The following is a 13,369-nucleotide window of genomic DNA, read 5'->3' as shown; positions in this document are numbered from 1 at the left end:
AGATGTGATTAGGATGAATAGGTTAAGTAGTAAACAGGTTATGTATGAGCCTGCAGGTACTCTGGTCCTATACACCCCATTGTGTACAGGAGCCCAGACACCTCGTCTCCACTACTCTTTGACCTCCTCACTGACCAGCTTGTGTGTTGAAAAGACAGGGGAGGGTATATCAAGAGCAGTGAGAGATCTGCACAGAAGGTCAGAGAGTGGATGTACCTCTTAAGTGCAGACACTGATTAGGCATTGCGGTGCCGTCAGTGGTGAGAATCCGTGGCACAGGACGCTGTGTGAGCTGGTATCCAGGCCAGGAGACACAGAACCATGACCAGTGTGCAACAGCAGGAGTAAGCAGGCATCTGTAATTCCAAACTGCTGTGGGGACTTAGTAAGTAAGATACCATCCTGGCTTGCAATTGTTAATGTTATTGTGTACTGTGTGTGTATATTTAAAATAAAGGGCAGTTGCCACTTTACTAAACTGTTTACCTGAGTGATCAGAGAATCGTATCTTCACAGAGTCCTATCGGTCAGATTCAGATTGTGTAGACACCAACGAAGATATTGTCATATTTGAAGTGACAGACTGAACTGTTGTTTATGTAAACTCAATTCTGCCTGGGATTAATAACACAGAATTTGAGATTGAAGAAGCCATGCATGAGACTGGGAGAATGGAGCCACCTGTAAAGTCGCCTCTATCTTGCAGAGGAAGTGTATGCCATGGATCACTGACCCCTGAGGAAACTGCAGAAAAGAGTGTATTTTGGTCTGGAAATCCTGCACTCAGCCAAAAGACTGAGATATCTGGGGTCAAAAAGAAGACCCCTGAACACCATCCTTCGCGAAGTAAGAAATCCGGAACCAAGGTCCACTGTAGAGGTGTATGACAAAAGGTGTATGAGACGGAGCTCTTTTTGCAACAATCGACCAAATATGGAAGTGATGGGAAAGTAACAGTAAAAACTCCAAGACCCTGTTGATGGGAAAGGGATTGGAGTGAATACTCCTGCATTGGATAGCGAACAGACTGCAAGAAATAGAGTCTGTCTCTTGGATGAAACGCAAATAAGAGGGGTAACAAAGAATCCTGCTTAGTACGTGTTCCCCAAGATTCAGAATATATGCTCATGATATAATTCGGTATATATAACGGACCAGTGGAATCTGAGAAAGTTGGTTTCCCCCCCCTGAGAACCAGACCACCCGACTCCATGAGCCCTGCAGAGGACATATCGGAAATCCGAGTTCTAGGTGGACAAATGCCTTCTAAAAGAATACATATTTAATTGATATTTATTTTAAATAACACATTTCTTAGCAGTCATACTCAGAATGAGAACCCATGACCTGTTATACTGAAGGCAGACACCTTACTGCTAGAGCTATTTGCTCCTGCCTGCAAGGCACGCTTTGATTTGGAAGAATTCCACAAATCGCAATCAAAATGGTCGTCATAGACAGCGCAGAGATGCAGGATTGAATAGAAATAGAATCCAAGAAACATTGACAGAGGATAGAGCTTCAGAGACTCAGTCTGTCAATGGATAATTTGAAAAGGATCATCTTATACAATAATGGACAACTTGCATTATGCAATCTGCAACCACTCTAAAGGTGGGTACACACTAACAGATATATCTGCAGATCAATTGGTCCCGCGATATATCGGCCGTTCAGGAGAACGGCCGATATATCGACCAGTGTGTACGGGCCTTAAGATCCATGCATTAGCCAGGATAGGGCATATGAATATTCCTGTCAGAATGAATACCAAATTAATAACCGCCTCACTGTTGTCAATCCATGGTGATTTAAGGTCACTGTACTTTATGAAAGACAGTCGTCTTAGGCCACCACATGATGGATGCGTCCACTAATTATTAGTGGAACCTCCATCAGGTCAGTGTCTTCATCAGTGAAAGTATAAAGAAACACTGTAAATGTGAGGCATCGGATCTGAAGCAACAATATTGTGTACTAGAGACAGACGCATTTCCCTGGAAACATGAACCGCTACATCGTCCCAACGTGAGGGAAGAGGTGGAAACCAATTAACTCAGTAGTCTATTTCTTATTCCTATCCTGAAGCATCTTCCCTGACAGGATTTATATTACTAATTTCCTGAGATAAAGCCTCAAAATGTGGATCAGAACCAGGGACGAAATAAATGGAGGCGCAGTACTCCGCCAATTGGCGGTACAGCCTGAGGACGCAATCATCCTGCTTAAGGTAGCCATCTCAGGCAGACACCAGGAAGTATAAAACTAAGACCTGCGACCATAACCATTAGGACGAATGATTGTCCTTCGAAGTAACTGAGCTATAGTCTCTGTCAAGGACCTGGCTCACTGCACAGTATAAGGAGTGTTTAGGTTGTGCATCCATTTTGGCAATTTATAGGTACATAGCACACAAAAAATAAATAAAAATAAAATAGTCTGTCTTGTGTCTTGACATAGAAATAACAAAAGGAAAACAGACTACCAACAATCACTGCTTTAGGTGAAAGTATTGACCACAGAGTATTTTACATTAACTCAGCCATTAACATTTTACCAAGGTTTGTGGGCTAAGTAGTAAACAGAGTGCCAGTCCCTTGTCATAATGCAAGCAAAGTCAGACTCTGACAATAGCGGTATTTGTGTACTGGTCCTGGACGCATTGCAATACCAGGTTAATGTATAGAGTGGACAGAGCAAGCTCCTCTTCTATCTTACTAAAATTCATGTGATATATGGTCCCTAAATAGGGAGCGTATCAGATATTAAATTGATAAAAACAGATATTACACCTGAACTTTGCTAAAAGGCTGAGATAATCAAATATCACTTGCATATTGGTTGCAGTTGGTGGGCTACGTAATAGAGGCAGTAAAAGTCCCACTGTACCAGCTATTGAATAAAGCTATACCACCAATTTGGTGGACTAAATGCTGAACACAGTAATAGCCACTATATTTACTGTAGTGCCCGTAATTTGTGAGGAGAAGGCATTGTTTGTGCATGACAACACAGGTAGGATATTCTAACAAGCAAATAACATGTGTATATTTGGCATAGTTGCTGGGCTAAGTACAGAAACCTGCAATAGTCCCAGAATACTTGCTATTGTGTATATTATACTATAGGCAGATCACTTGTAAAGTTACCACCCTGTGGGCTTGTTACTGATCATCACAGCAATAGTCCCACTATCTCAGTGCAAAGAATGACAGTGCTCCCCCCTCCCCGTCATGCTGACCTGCTGACATGTGATCAGAAGATTCCTGCAGTGCTGCTGGAGGCAGGGCCTAAAGGGGTGAGGCAGTTTAGACTGGTTTTGAGGCCGCCAAAACACCCAGCAACGCCATACAATAAAGATAATAACAACGTTTCTCTCCAGAGTTGGGCTAGAACTTAGGTCTCTACATATATTGGACTCTTGCACTAGTGTGCTGAGCAACAGCCTCATGGCTGAAGAAATACAGAGAGAGGGACTTAGTATGCAGCAAGAAGCTGCACAAAATGGCTCCTTCCCGGGACCTGAGACACTTTATAATACTGTCCTCAGTGTCCCCTGGCCACCGCTGGTCCCAGGAGTCAGCGCAGCCACCCCTCAGCCACATACAGTTCTTCATACAGCCCTTACAGTGACCCAGCCAGGGCACAGGAGACATACAGCCAGCAGACACACAGCATGGGAGACTCTCACTCTGAGGGACTGTCATATGCTAGTATGGGAAGGGTCACAGCCCAGCACTACCACAGTAGGCTGTTGCTGTTCCTACCTGACCCAGTGCCTCCTCGAATTCTGTGAGCCGGAAGGGAGAGACCCAGGGACCTCAGCGGTGTAGTGACTCCCCAAAGGCTGCAGAGTGAGAAATAGAGCTCACAGAAGCTCCTCTAACGTAACTATTCTCACTCTGGATGTGTTTGTCGCCAACATTAGGGACTAAACACCAAAGAAAACAATTAGAAATAAAACCTAACGAAAAGCTAGGAGCAAAAGAAAAGTGTGCCTTCACTCCAAGGCACAAAACTAAAAACTGAGGAGTACTTCCTGTGAACAGGGGGTTGATGGGAGGGGTTAGAGGGGGAGGAGTTAGTTCTTTTCATAGCTTGTGCCAAACTCCATACTCTAATCCAAGTGTAAGTGCGCAGCATCCCCCAGATGGATGATAGAGAAAAGCAAATGGCAGTCCGCCTGGAGTTTGCCAAAATGCACCTAAAGGACTCTCAGACCATGAGAAACAAAATTCTCTGGTCTAATGAGACAAAGATTGAACTCTTTGGTGTGAATGGCAGGCGTCATGTTTGGAGGAAACCAGGCACCGCTCATCACCAGGCCAATGCCATCTCTACAGTGAAGCATGGTGGTGGCAGCATCATGTTACGGGGATGTTTTGCAGTGGGAGGAACTGGGAGACTTGTCAAGATTGAGGGAAAGATGAATGAAGCAATGTACAGATACATCCTGGATGAAAACCTGCTCCAGAGCGCTCTTGGCCTCAGACTGGGGAGACGGTTCATCTTTCAGCAGGACAACGACCCTAAGCACACAGCCAAGATATCAAATGAGTGGCTTCAGGACAACTCTGTGAATGTCCTTGAGTGGCCCAGCCATGAATCCGATTGAACATCTCTGGAGAAATCTGAAAATGGCTGTGCACCAATGCTTCCCATCCAACCTGATGGAGCTTTAGAGGTGCTGCAAAGAGGAATGGGTGTAACTGCCCAAAGATAGGTATGCCAAGCTTGTGGCATCATATTCAAAAATACTTTAGGCTGTAATTGCTGCCAAAGGTGCATCAACAAAGTATTTATCAAAGTCTGTAAATACTTACAGTGGGGATCGAAAGTTTGGGCACCCCAGGCAAAAATTCATTTTAATGTGCAAAAAGAAGCCAAGGAAAGATGGAAAAATCTCCAAAAGGCATCAAATTACAGATTAGACATTCTTATAACATGTCAAAAAAAGTTTGATTTTATTTTCATCATTTACACTATCAAAAGAACAGAAAACAAAAAATGGCGTCTGCAAAAGTTTGGGCACCCTGCAGAGTTAATACCTTGTACTGCCCCCTTTGGACAGCTGAGACCTGGCAGTGTCATGGATTGTTCTCAATCATCGTCTGGAAAGACCAGGTGATGTCAATCTCAAAGGTTTTAAAAGCCCAGACTCATCTGACCTTGCTCCAACAATCAGCACCATGGGTTCCTCTAAGCAGTTGTGTAGAACACTGAAACTGAGAATAGTTGATGCTCACAAAGCAGGAGAAGGCTATAAGAAGATAGCAAAGCGTTATCAGATGCCCATATCCTCTGTTCGGAGTGTAATTAAGAAATGGCAGTCATCAGGAACAGTGGAAGTTAAAGCAAGATCTGGAAGACCAAGAAAAATATCAGACAGAACAGCTCGCAGGATTGTGAGAAAAGCAAGTCAAAATCCACGTTTGACTGCACGATCCCTCCAGGAAGATCTGGCAGACACTGGAGTTGTGGTAAACTATTCCACTATAAAGAGATACTTGTACAAATATGGTCTTCATGGAAGAGTCATCAGAAGGAAACCTCTTCTCAGTCCTCACCACAAAAATCAGCGTTTGAAGTTTGCAAATGAACATATAGACAAGCCTGATACATTTTGGAATAAAGTTCTGTGGACCGATGAGGTTAAAATAGAACTTTTTGGCCGGAATGAGCAAAGGTACGTTTGGAGAAGGAAGGGCACAGAATTTAATGAAAAGAACCTCGATCCAGCTGTTAAGCACGGGGGTGGATCAATCATGCTTTGGGGTTGTATTGCAGCCAGTGGCACAGGGAACATTTCATGAGTAGAAGGATAAATGGATTCAATAAGATTCCAGCAAATTTTGGACACTAACTTGATGCCATCTGTGAAAATGCTGAAGTTAAAGAGAGGCTGGCTTCTACAAATGGATAATGATCCTAAACACACCTCAAAATCCACGGTGGATTACATCAAGAGGCATAAACTGAAGGTTTTGCCATGGCCTTCACAATCTCCTGACCTCAACAAAATTGAAAATCTATGGATAGACCTTAAAAGAGCAGTGCGTCACAGACAGCCCAGGAATCTCAAAGACTGGAAGACTTTTGTAAGGAAGACTGGGCGAAGATACCTCAAACAAGAATTGAAAGACTCTTGGCTGGCTACAAAAAGCGTTTACAAGCTGTGATACTTGCCAAAGGGGGCAGTACAAGGTATTAACTCTGCAGGGTGCCCAAACTTTTGCAGATGCCATTTTTTGTTTTCTGTTCTTTTGAAAGTGTAAATGATGGAAATAAAATCAAACTTTTTTTGACATGTTATAAGAATGTCTAATCTGTAACTTGATGCCTTTTGGAGATTTTTCCATCTTTCCTTGGCTTCTTTTTGCACATTAAAATGAATTTTTGCCTGGGGTGCCCAAACTTTCAATCTTCACTGTATGTGCACGTGATTTCTTAGTTTTTTTTATTTTTAATAAATTTGCAAAAATCGCAATTTTTTTGTCATGTTGTCATTATGGGGTATTGTGTGTAGAATTTTGAGGGAAAAATAAGATTTTACTTACCGGTAAATCTATTTCTCGTAGTCCGTAGTGGATGCTGGGGACTCCGTAAGGACCATGGGGAATAGGCGGGCTCCGCAGGAGACAGGGCACTTTAAGAAAGAATTAGGAATACTGGTGTGCACTGGCTCCTCCCTCTGTGTCCCTCCTCCAGACCTCAGTTAAGGAAACTGTGCCTGGAAGAGCTGACAGTACAAGGAAAGAATTTTGGAATCCAGGGTAAGACTCATACCAGCCACAACAATCACACCGTATAACTCGTGATAAACTTATCCAGTTAACAGTATGAACAACAACAGAGCATCAGATAAACCTGATGCAACCATAACATAACCCTTATTTAAGCAATAACTATATACAAGTATTGCAGAAGAAGTCCGCACTTGGGACGGGCGCCCAGCATCCACTACGGACTACGAGAAATAGATTTACCGGTAAGTAAAATCTTATTTTCTCTAACGTCCTAGTGGATGTTGGGGACTCCGTAAGGACCATAGGGATTATACCAAAGCTCCCAAACGGGCGGGAGAGCGCGGATGACTCTGCAGCACCGAATGAGCAAACACAAGGTCCTCCTCAGCCAGGGTATCAAACTTGTAGAACTTTGCAAAAGTGTTTGAACCCGACCAAGTAGCTGCTCGGCAAAGCTGTTTTGCCGAGACCCCTCGGGCAGCCGCCCAAGAAGAGCCCACCTTCCTTGTGGAATGGGCTTTTACTGATTTTAGAGGCGGCAATCCAGCCGCAGAATGAGCCTGCTGAATCGTGTTACAGATCCAGCGAGCAATAGTTTGCTTTGAAGCAGGAGCACCCAGCTTGTTGGATGCATACAGGATAAACAGCGACTCAGTTTTCCTGACTCCAGCCGTTCTGGCTACATAAACCTTCAAAGCCCTGACTACATCTAGTAACTTGAGATCCTCCAAGTCACGAGTAGCCGCAGGCACCACAATAGCTTGGTTCAAATGAAAAGATGACACCACTTTTGGCAGAAATTGCGGACGAGTCCGTAATTCTGCCCTGTCCATATGGAAAACCAGATAGGGGCTTTTAGGTGACAAAGCCGCCAATTCTGACACACGCCTAGCCGAAGCTAAGGCCAATAGCATGACCACCTTCCACGTGAGATATTTTAACTCCACGGTCTTAAGTGGCTCAAACCAGTGTGATTTCAGGAAACTCAACACCACGTTAAGATCCCAAGGTGCCACTGGTGGCACAAAAGGGGGCTGAATATGCAGCACTCCCTTTACAAACGTCTGAACTTCAGGAAGAGAAGCCAGTTCCTTTTGAAAGAAAATGGATAGGGCTGAAATCTGGACCTTAATGGACCCCAATTTTAAGCCCATAGTCACTCCCGACTGTAGGAAGTGAAGGAAACGGCCCAGCTGGAATTCCTCTGTAGGGGCATTCCTGGCCTCACACCAAGCAACATATTTTCGCCATATACGGTGATAATGTTTAGCCGTTACGTCCTTCCTAGCCTTTATTAGCATAGGAATAACCTCATCCGGAATGCCTTTTTCTGCTAGGATCCGGCGTTCAACCGCCATGCCGTCAAACGCAGCCGCGGTAAGTCTTGGAACAGACAGGGCCCCTGTTGCAACAGATCCTGTCTGAGAGGCAGAGGCCACGGGTCCTCTGTGAGTTTTCTTGCAGTTCCGGATACCAAGTCCTTCTTGGCCAATCCGGAACAATGAGTATTGTTCTCACTCCTCTTTTTCTTACGATTCTCAGCACTTTGGGTATGAGAGGAAGAGGAGGAAACACATAAACCGTCTGGAACACCCACGGTGTCACTAGTGCGTCCACAGCTATCGCCTGAGGGTCTCTTGACCTGGCGCAATACATTTGTAGCTTTTTGTTGAGGCGGGATGCCATCATGTCCACCTGTGGCAGTTCCCAACGACTTGTAATCTGTGTGAAGACTTCTTGATGAAGTCCCCACTCTCCCGGGTGGAGGTCGTGCCTGCTGAGGAAGTCTGCTTCCCAGTTGTCCACTCCCGGAATGAACACTGCTGACAGTGCTTGTACGTGATCCTCCGCCCAGCGAAGAATTCTGGTGGCTTCCGCCATCGCCACCCTACTCCTTGTGCCGCCTTGGCGGTTTACATGAGCCACTGCGGTGATGTTGTCTGACTGAATCAGCAGCGGTTGGTTGCGAAGCAGAGGCTCCGCTTGACTTAGGGCGTTGTATATGGCCCTTAGTTCCAGGATATTGATGTGCAGACAAGTCTCCTGACTTGACCACAGACCCTGGAAATTTCTTCCCTGTGTGACTGCCCCCCACCCTCGGAGGCTTGCATCCGTGGTTACCAGGACCCAGTCATGGATGCCGAACCTGCGACCCTCGAGAAGGTGAGCACTCTGCAGCCACCACAGAAGAGACACCCTAGCCCTGGGGGATAGGGTGATCAGCCGCTGCATCTGAAGATGCGATCCAGACCACTTGTCCAACAGATCCCACTGAAAGGTCCTCGCATGGAACCTGCCGAAGGGAATGGCTTCGTATGACGCCACCATCTTTCCCAGGACTCGCGTGCATTGATGCACCGACACCTGTTTTGGTTTTAAGAGGTCTCTGACCAGAGTCACGAGCTCCTGAGCCTTCTCCGCCGGGAGAAAAACCTTCTTCTGGTCTGTGTCCAGAATCATGCCCAGGAAGGGCAGACGCGTCGTAGGAATCAGCTGCGACTTTGGAATATTCAGAATCCAGCCGTGCTGTTGCAACACTTCCCGAGAGTGTGCTACGCTGATCAGCAACTTCTCTCTGGACCTCGCCTTTATGAGGAGATCGTCCAAGTATGGGATAATTGTAACTCCTTGCTTTCGCAGAAGCACCATCATTTCTGCCATTACCTTGGTAAATATTCTCGGTGCCGTGGACAGACCAAACGGCAACGTCTGGAATTGGTAATGACAGTCCTGTACCACAAATCTGAGGTACTCCTGATGAGGTGGATAAATGGGGACATGCAGGTAAGCATCCTTTATGTCCAGAGACACCATAAAATCCCCCTCTTCCAGGCTTGCAATGACCGCTCTGAGCGATTCCATCTTGAACTTGAACCTTTTCAGGTAAATGTTCAGGGATTTTAAATTCAATATGGGTCTGACCGAACCGTCCGGTTTCGGTACCACAAACATTGTGGAATAGTAACCCCTTCCCTGTTGAAGGAGGGGAACCTTTACCACCACCTGCTGGAGATATAATTTGTGAATTGCCGCTAACACTATTTCCCTCTCTATGGGGGAAGCTGGCAGGGCCGATTTGAGGTAACGGTGAGGGGGCATCACTTCGAATTCCAGCTTGTATCCCTGAGATACAATCTGTATAGCCCAGGGATCCACCCGTGAGCGAACCCACTGGTGGCTGAAATTTCGGAGACGCGCCCCCACCGATCCTGGCTCCACCTGTGGAGCCCCAGCGTCATGCGGTGGATTTAGTGGAAGCCGGGGAGGACTTCTGTTCTTGGGAACTAGCTGTATTGTGCAGCTTCTTTCCTCTACCCCTGCCTCTGGCAAGAAAGGACGCACCTCGGACTTTCTTGCCTCTTTGTGATCGAAAGGACTGCATTTGGTAATATGGTGCTTTCTTAGGTTGTGAGGGAATATATGGCAAAAAATTTGACTTCCCAGCCGTAGCTGTGGAAACTAGGTCCGAGAGACCGTCCCCAAACAATTCCTCACCCTTATAAGGTAAAACCTCCATGTGCCTTTTTGAGTCGGCATCACCTGTCCATTGCCGAGTCCACAGGACCCTTCTGGCAGAAATCGACATTGTATTTATTATAGAGCCCAGTAGGCTAATGTCTCTCTGGGCATCTCTCATATATAGGACAGCGTCTTTTATATGCCCCAGGGTCAGTAATATAGTATCCTTGTCCAAGGTATCAAGTTCCTTCAGATAAGGTATCTGTCCATGCTGCTACAGCACTACACATCCAGGCCGACGCAATTGCCGGCCTCAGTAGGGTACCTGAGTGTGTATAAACGGACTTCAGGATACCTTCCTGCTTTCTATCCGCAGGATCTTTTAAGGTGGCCATATCCTGTGATGGCAGGGCTACCTTCTTAGATAAGCATGTCAAAGCTTTGTCTACCCTAGGGGAGGATTCCCAGCGTAACCTGTCCGCTTGAGGGAAAGGATACGCCATAAGCAACCCTTTGGAAATCTGCATTTTTCTATCTGGAGATTCCCAAGCTTTTTCACATAACTCATTCAACTCATGTGAAGGGGGAAAGGTTACCTCATGCCTTTTTTCCCCAAACATATAAACCCTCTTGTCAGGGACTGGGTTTTCCTCTGAGATGTGCAATACATCCTTCATTGCTATAATCATGTAGCGGATGGCTTTAGCCATTTTAGGCTGCAACTTTGCATCATCGCCATCGACACTGGAGTCAGAATCCGTGTCGATATCTGTGTCAACAATTTGGGATAGTGGGCGTTTCTGAGACCCTGACGGCCTCTGCGCTGTAGGATCAGGCATGGGTTGAGACCCTGACTGTCCCAAGGCTTCAGCTTTATCCAACCTTTTATGCAAGGAAGTAACATTATCATTTAAAACCTTCCACATATCCATCCAATCGGGCGCCGGCGCCGTCGATCCCACATTCATTTGCACCTGCTCTGCTTCCACATAGCCTTCCTCTTCAAACATGCTGACACAAGCGTACCGACACACCACACACACAGGGGATGCTCTATTTGAGGACAGAACCCCCACAAGGCCTTTTGGAGAGACAGAGAGAGAGTATGCCAGCACACACCCCAGCGCTATATGACCCAGGAATTACACAGTAACTTAGTGTTTACCCAGTAGCTGCTGTATATACTGATTTTGCGCTAAATTTATGTGCCCCCCCCCTCTCTTTTTACCCTCTCTCTACCGTGAATCTGCAGGGGAGAGTCTGGGGAGCTTCCTCTCAGCGGAGCTGTGGAGAGAAAATGGCGCTGGTGAGTGCTGAGGAAGAAGCCCCGCCCCCTCAGCGGCGGGCTTCTGTCCCGCGAGTCTGTGTAAAATAATGGCGGGGGCTCATGCATATATACAGTGCCCAGCTGTATATATGCCACTTTGCCAAGAGGTCTCTAATTGCTGCCCAGGGCGCCCCCCCCTGCGCCCTGCAGTGACCGGAGTGTGTGGGTATAATGTGGGAGCAATGGCGCACAGCTGCAGTGCTGTGCGCTACCTCATATGAAGACTGGAGTCTTCTGCCGCCGCTTTTGAAGTCTTATTGCTTCTCACGCCGGCTTCTGGCTCTGCGAGGGGGACGGCGGCGCGGCTCCGGGATCGGACGACCAAGGGTGCATTCCTGTGTTCGATCCCTCTGGAGCTAATGGTGTCCAGTAGCCTAAGAAGCATGACCTATCCACAGTGAGTAGGGCTGCTTCTCTCCCCTCAGTCCCACGTAGCAGAGTCTGTTGCCAGCAGATCTCTCTGAAAATAAAAAAAAATCCTAACAAAATACTTTCTATTTAGCAAGCTTAGGAGAGCTCACTAAGGTGCACCCAGCTCGTCCGGGCACAGATTCAAACTGAGGTCTGGAGGAGGGACATAGAGGGAGGAGCCAGTGCACACCAGTATTCCTAATTCTTTCTTAAAGTGCCCTGTCTCCTGCGGAGCCCGCCTATTCCCCATGGTCCTTACGGAGTCCCCAGCATCCACTAGGACGTTAGAGAAATTAATTTATTCCATTTTGGAATAAGGCTGTAACATAGCAAGATGTGGAAAAAATTAAGCGCTGTGAATACTTTCCTGATGCACTGTATATTTATTATTACCAGTTATTTATATAGTGCACACATATTCCGCAATGCTTTACAGAGAATATTTGGCCATTCACATCAGTCCATGCCCTAGTGGAGCTTACAGTCAATATTCCCTACCAGATGCACACACTTACACACTAGGGTTAATTTTTGTGGGGAGCCAATTAACTTACTAATGTATTTTTGGATTGTGGGAGGAATCCAGAGTACCCAGAGGAAACAGGGATTTACCTACAACTGAAGTACTGACAACTACTTCACTGGCACTGTTATACCAGCCTGTTGTAAATTCATATGGTCAATATCCCGATACATACATACTACCGGCTGTTGAAATACCTATGGGGTGAGGGGTGCAGTCAGCGCCGATCTACTGGGCACATGTGAAAATAAGATTTTACTTACCGGTAAATCTATTTCTCGTAGTCCGTAGTGGATGCTGGGGACTCCGTAAGGACCATGGGGAATAGACGGGCTCCGCAGGAGACAGGGCACTTTAAGAAAGAATTAGGAATACTGGTGTGCACTGGCTCCTCCCTCTATGTCTCTCCTCCAGACCTCAGTTAAGGAAACTGTGCCCGGAAGAGCTGACAGTACAAGGAAAGGATTTTGGAATCCAGGGTAAGACTCATACCAGTCACACCAATCACACCATATAACTCGTGATAAACTTACCCAGTTAACAGTATGAACAACAACAGAGCATCAGACAAACCTGAAGCAACCATAACATAACCCTTATTTAAGCAATAACTATATACAAGTATTGCAGAAGAAGTCCGCACTTGGGACGGGCGCCCAGCATCCACTACGGACTACGAGAAATGGATTTACCGGTAAGTAAAATCTTATTTTCTCTAACGTCCTAGTGGATGCTGGGGACTCCGTAAGGACCATGGGGATTATACCAAAGCTCCCAAACGGGCGGGAGAGTGCGGATGACTCTGCAGCACCGAATGAGCAAACACAAGGTCCTCCTCAGCCAGGGTATCAAACTTGTAGAATTTTGCAAAAGTGTTTGAACCCGACCAAGTAGCTGCTCGAC

General features: G+C 46.3%; 1 non-coding gene across 1 annotated transcript; it reads right to left on the bottom strand.

Annotated features, from left to right (window-relative positions):
- Nucleotides 1-2,637: 2,637 nt before the first annotated feature.
- Nucleotides 2,638-2,819, bottom strand: LOC134899776 (U2 spliceosomal RNA). Its single transcript, XR_010173380.1, has one exon. It is a non-coding gene; the product is annotated as a U2 spliceosomal RNA (small nuclear RNA).
- Nucleotides 2,820-13,369: the final 10,550 nt, after the last annotated feature.

Source organism: Pseudophryne corroboree, chromosome 3 (genome assembly GCF_028390025.1).
Source record: "Pseudophryne corroboree isolate aPseCor3 chromosome 3, aPseCor3.hap2, whole genome shotgun sequence".
Lineage (NCBI taxonomy): Eukaryota > Metazoa > Chordata > Amphibia > Anura > Myobatrachidae > Pseudophryne > Pseudophryne corroboree.
This window is presented reverse-complemented; position numbering and strand designations above follow the sequence as displayed.